The sequence below is a fragment of the Suncus etruscus genome, chromosome 15 (genome assembly GCF_024139225.1).
Source record: "Suncus etruscus isolate mSunEtr1 chromosome 15, mSunEtr1.pri.cur, whole genome shotgun sequence".
Taxonomy (NCBI): domain Eukaryota; kingdom Metazoa; phylum Chordata; class Mammalia; order Eulipotyphla; family Soricidae; genus Suncus; species Suncus etruscus.
Window position 1 is genome coordinate 59,500,868 of NC_064862.1, and position 6,411 is coordinate 59,507,278.

Genomic DNA, 6,411 nt, shown 5'->3' on the forward strand with positions numbered 1-6,411 from the left:
CTTTAAGTCTGTAGCTGAAAAACCCTATAAACCATAGTGGATAAAAGCCCTATTAATTGTAGGAAGAGGTGTATGTCTAGGCACCCCTATAAAGCCGTCTGGAATCCATGTGAAAATGGAAGGTGGGAAGGAGTGTAGGGTGGGGAAGTCTTGGACAATTCGAATCACTGAGGAAAGTGTTCAGTCACAGAGTGGGGAGACTCAGTGGCTCTGGAAAAGTGAGTGATGAGATACCCTCAGTGCCCCCCAGCCGCAGGGGAAACCGAGCTTATTGCACTGGGTGCTTGGGGTATGAAGCCACTGTGAACTGAGTTGTGGGTGGGAGAGGAAGAGGCCTGTGGGATTCCATGTCAGAAAGAAGCTGAAAATGGGTGGGTGGGGGGAAATGACATCAGGCTTTTAAAAATGGAAGTGTATGGATACTGAATAAAAATTAGAGGGGAGCCCTAGGAGAGGGGATTAAATCTATTGTGTGCTTAAGAGAAAAACAAACTGAGGCGAAAAAACTGTTCGCCTGGAACCCAGCAAACCTCAGGCCACCTAGTCCTTCTACTTCCAGAAGCTGATTCAAGTGCCAGCCCCAGTTCAGACCTCCAAAGGCCTCCTGCACCAGGCAGGATGCCCCTTCCCTAACCCCACTGGAGAGTACTCAAAGGCCTCCAGGTGCCGAGTAGCCCACTGTGTTCTCAGGTCTCACCACCACCAGCCTTGCGACGGGGGGGGGGGGGGGGGACCATTTCCTCATATCCTGTCCTCAGTGTGGAAGGAGAAGAGCTGCTGCTAATCAACCTCCAAAGAATAAAGCCCTTCAGAGACTCTTGCCTGTGGGGTTCAAGTCTCGCGTGGATTCTCAAGCCCGGTCCCATGTGGGATAGTGAGCAGCTGAAAAACGAGCCATGGTCAGCCAGCGATCTGCTCTTCCACCTCCCTCTTCTGAGCAGCTTTTCAGCCTGCCTGCAGGATGAGCCAAGCCTGCATGGAGCATCAGACATCCTCAGTCCAGGGTCCCTGAAGACTGCAGAGGCCTGACCAGCTTCTTCACCCTGATATGGGGCCCTCTGACTTAGTGCGGGACACCCTCACTGTTTCCTCTCAACCACAATCTTGCAAAGGGGAAGGGAGTATGAGAGAAGCAGTCCCCTGCCAGGCCCATCTCCTGTCCTCACACACTGCACACACCTACACTTAGCCAGCTAAGACTGCTAACATAAAGGGATGAGCAGTAGAGGAAGAGTTAACATTTTCTAATGATCGGAGAGAACCAAAACAACTCCACCTCTGCCCCTTTAGAGAGGGTACTGTCCAGTGCTGAGTCATTAAGGATATGCCTGTGACTCCACACTTGTCCCAGAGGCACTGTGAACCTGGAGAGGGGCCCCGATTCCTAAGAGGCATTGGCATAGATCTCTCAAAGGTCTTTTGTCTCCATGTATCCTGCCCCAAAGGCAGGGCCCCTGTAGGAAGAACCCAGGTCCACTGGACTGAAGGAAAAGCAGGACTTGTATGATTGGGGGAGGGGGGTCCCATCCCAGTGAAGGTCACTACTGATGGAGACAAGCCTACCTGCTGCATCTCTTGCCTGAGATGGAGCAAGAGGAGACAATCCTTCCGGTTAAAGCAGAGTTCTTGTCTCTAAGATGACAGCTGAGAGGAACTCTAGTTGTAGAGACAAACCTCACATAAAGCTAGACGCAAATCCCCTCAGAAAGTTCTGGGAATTGTCTCCAGAAGAGTTTTGGCCAACAGCCTGTTAGGGCTCAGTGTGGCTGATGGCTCCGTGAGGCACCTTGAGCAGTAGGGTATAGCAAATGTAAAATGTAAAAGATGTTTGCATTTAGTAGGGGTGAGTGAGACCAGGTTGGCAGTTCTGGTATTGAATGGATGACATGGACATGAGTTGGGGTCTGGAAAGGACTGGAAGAGCTTGGGTTGTGCCATCTACCTACCTCTCACCAGGTTATTCCAAAGGGTGGAAAACAACTTGAAGGAAACAAAGCTGCTGGATGGGACAGCAAAGCCAAGATTCCTTCTGACCAGCTCAGGCAGAGCTAGAGATCTTGACACTTCTCCACCAGAGTTGAGTTTTGAAGGCCAAACTCATCCATGCAGATTCCAAATTCCTCTCAGTGCTCCCATGGAGAGGCCCAGCAGACAGGGTCATGGAGCATTGGTGAAAACAGAGGAGAATGGAAACTGACCTGAGTGTAGGGTGAGACATTGACACTGTCAGACAGGAGCGTAAGAGACTGGAGTACGGGCCTGAATGGGATGGGGGACCTGAAGCCATGAGTGGGGGTTGCCTTGAGCTGAGGAACCCCCATTCTCCTTAACTCCCCATTAGGGAAACCCTATTTAAGTTGTCCCCCCTTTAGAATGGAGAGGTCCCACTTTTGAGTGTTATATGTCAATAACAGTGTTGTGTCACTGGTGGTCATGTTGCTTAGTTGAAGAGAATAAAGGGAATTCAGATTCTTCAAGTGTTTTGTCTTTATTTTTGGTTTTGTTTTTTTGGGCCATGCCCATTTGATGCTCAGGGGTTACTCCTGGCTACATGGTTAGAAATTGCCCCTGGCTTGGGGTGACCATATGGGTCGCCGAGGGATGGAACTGTGGCCCATCCTAGGATGGTGCTTGCAAGGCTGACACCTTATCTCTAGCGCCACCTATCCAGCTCCGTATTTTGTCTTCTTTTGCAAGCTCAAAGCACACCGGAAGGGGCTAGTGATCATGTGGGTAAAGCATTTGCCTTGCACCAGGCCAACACATGTTCAATTCTCGGCATCCCATATGGATGTATGACTAGAGTATGACTAGAAGTAATCCTGAGCAACACTGGGTGTACACGTACACGTACACACACACACACACACACACACACACACACACATACACAACAAAAGTTTCATGTGTGGCCCAGACTACTGGACACCTTTCAAGAAATACTAAAAGTCCTTGGTGAGCACCTGAGGCTATATGAAGTTTTAAAATACAGGTCTCTGGGAGACTAGTGCAATAGGCTGGGATGGTGGTAGTTAAATAGCTCTTGGTGACAGAATTGGGAACCAGAGTGTGCTGGCTGCTTGTTGTGCTCTTGGCTGTCTTAGGCCCAGCAGGGGCACTTCAGGAAGATCTTTCTTGGTCTTACATCCTCATCCTTCCAACTGCCACAGGAGAAAAAAGTACCTACAATCCAATTTTAGAAGCTGGCAGTGATTTCTGGTTCTTTACCTGGCTTGCTATTTCCTCTGAATCACAGCCTCCATTGGAGACCCGAGAAGTAGGTGGAAATGTGGCCTGTTGTCTCCCTCTCAGGAGACAGATATGTCTCACTATGAGACTGGAGCTCAGAGGAGAGCATCCTCTGGCCAAGAATCCACAGCAAAACAATAAGGGAAATCACAGTGGCCAAGGAGCAAGCTCTGCTCTGCACAGGTCGAACTCCCCTTATCACTGGGCCTGCCTGGACCTCATTTTGTCTGGATCAGGCGGGGCCACTGAAGCTCCAGTGCTAGTCTCCTCACTGCCATCTCCTGGCTATAGCCCTAGAGTAGCAGCTTGAGGTCAGCACTTGTTCTAACATGGTACTTTCTCCATCCCAATCTGTCAAGATCCTTAGCCTCAGCCAGGCAGCTGTCTGACCCTAGAACAGTCTCCGTTTTTGTCTTCAGGGAGAAGGGACTTGCCTTTCAAGGAGAGGTGAAGGATACTCCTGTCCAGAGTTCTAGGTGTTCCTAGCCCTAGGGACTACCCCCAACACGAGAGGGTAGAATGAGGAAAAGACAGGCATAGGGCAAAGGCATAGGAATCAGAAAACAGCAGGAGGAAGTGACCTGAAAGATGAGAGACAGGAAGTGGAGGGGCCAAGAGTGAGGGTGGGGAATAGAACCACAGTGTGACACACCTTGAGGTGTTTGGGGTAGGGTACCAAACGGGAAATGTTTAAGATGTAAAGGGGCTGGAAGTGGGACAGAGTGGAGGAAGGGGCCCCACAGAAGAGAGAGGAAAACCAGGAGTGTGTGGCACTGCAGAGCTCAAGGGAAGTTTGTTGTTTTGAACAGGGTTACTCAGAAGAGCTTGGGGCAGGGAAGCTCCAAGTTTAGTGCTCACCAGGATGAAGTGTGTGTGTGTGTGTGTGTGTGTGTGTGTGTGTGAGGGGTTCAAAACATTCTAGCCATGTGCTTTAGCATATCACTGGATTCAAGCTGAGTGTCAAATGAAGCGTCTATCAAATGCTGCATTGGACACTGGACATCATAGTAGTCCTGTTTTTATTAAAATAGAACTTTGCAGCATCAACATCTTATTGGGAGGCCCCACCATCTAGGTCAAGGTTGGCTCAGGAGCTACAGCGATACTGAGGCTACTGAATCGTAAGGGCGAGTAAAAGGCTCTTGGTAAAGGGGCTGACCAGCAGTTATAGTTTATCCTCCCAGCCCTGGGCAAGCCACTGCCAACACGTTTGGACGTTCTCAGTCTTAGGTCCCACAACTACACCGTCCTCACTCTGAGATTCGCTCATCTTTAGCTCTTCCCATAGCCTTGAGTTGGAGAAAGTGGCTTGGGGGAAAAACTTTTTTTTTTTGGCTTTTTGGGTCACATACGGAGGTGTTCAGAAATCGCTCCTGGCAGGCTCGGGGGACCATCTGGGATGCCGGGATTCAAACCATCGTCCGTCCTGGATCAGCTGTGTGCAAGGCAAAAGCCCTACCGCTGTGCTCTCTCTGGCCCCGGGAAATGTTTTTCTTTTGATAATTTTATTACCTCAGGGGTTATTTGGCGTACACAGCGACAATATATGATGGCTGAGCTTGAACCTAGGTCGGCCGTTCAAGGTAGACTCCTTCCCCACTGTAATATGGCTTAGCCCAGGATTACTTTACTTCAGGCTAGGGGAAGCGCGCGGACTCCGCGCAGGAAGATTGGCTGACCTCGACCTGCTGGGGGCGGGGAGGAAACGCGCGCCACTGTGGGGGCTTGGCTCTATGATGCAATACACGACATTCGCCAACGGCCCGATGCCATCCCCCGCCACAGCTCATGCTTCGGCCAGCGCGCCGACTACCGTTAGCCCTGGGCATGAAATTACCGTCGTCCGCAACTGCATCTCCAGTCCGACCTGGTCCTGCCAAGGCAGTCCTGGGAAATCCCCGAGCACCAGTTGGGGCCCAATGGCAGATCAGGCTGCAGACACCCTCGAAGGCGCCACCACTGAGAAAGCTGCGGGGCAGCGTGAAGGTGTGAACACCGAAAAGCCTTTGGCCGTGGCCCCGATGTAAGCTCACATCCCAAGACAGCCACAGCAATGGCTGCCATCTCAGCGCGCTGACCCAAGGGCCCCTCGACATAATGCATGATGACTGAGGACATGCCAGCCACCGGCACCAGCTGTAATGAAGGAAGTTGGCCCCTAATGTCTCAATCACTCTTTCCGAGGGGGTGGGGTGGGAGAGCCTTTGGGATGGGACCAGGCCTGCGTGAACCGGGAGAACCAGTCTCACTACCCACTGTGGGTGGGGTTGCGGCAAGGCGCATTTCCCAAGATGCAGCTTGAGGCATCCCAGCTTTCAATTATTGCGGGGAGGGAGCGAGCCAATCCCTACTGGAGACCGGGGGCACTTGGGCCCTTCCACGTGGGAGGAAGTGGCCCAAGTGGGACCCGAAAGCTGACGAGCTTTCTCTGCAGAAACACTACTCCAGTGAAACCATCCTTGCCTTGGTTGGGAGTGAGATGGAAGGCGTATTTTTGGGGGAGGGCGGTGCTCAGGAGTTACTGGCTCTGCACTCAGAAATTGCTCCTAGCAGGCTTGGGGGACCACATGGAATGCCAGGGTGAACCTGGGCCCATGCCGTGTGGGCTGCATCCAAGGCAAATGCCTTACCACTGTGCTGACTCCATCCCAATAAGGGTGTGTGTGTGTGTGTGTGTGTGTTTGGTTTTTGGGCCACACCCGGCGGTGCTCAGGCTAAGTTATTCCTGGCTGTCTGCTCAGAAATAGCTCCTGGCAGGCACGGGGGACCATATGGGACACTGGGATTCGAACCAACCACCTTTGGTCCTGGATCGGTTGCTTGCAAGGCAAACGCCGCTGGGCTATCTCTCCAGGCCCCAAGGGTGTATTTTGGGGGGTGTGTGTGTGTTTGGTTTTTTGGGCCATACCCAGCAGCGCTGGGGGGGGGGGGTACTCCTGGCTCTATGCTCAGAAATCGCACAGGGTACCATATGGGATACCCGGATTTGAACCACCGTCCTTCTGCATGAAAAGCAAACGCCTTACCTCCATGCTATCTCTCCGGCCCCAAAAAGGGTGTATTTCTTTTGTGCATGCTCACCAGTTCACCAGTCAAACCCACTAGCCTAAGTTGCCTGGCTACTAAGACTGAAGGCTGAGGGTTTGGTATTTATTCATAACA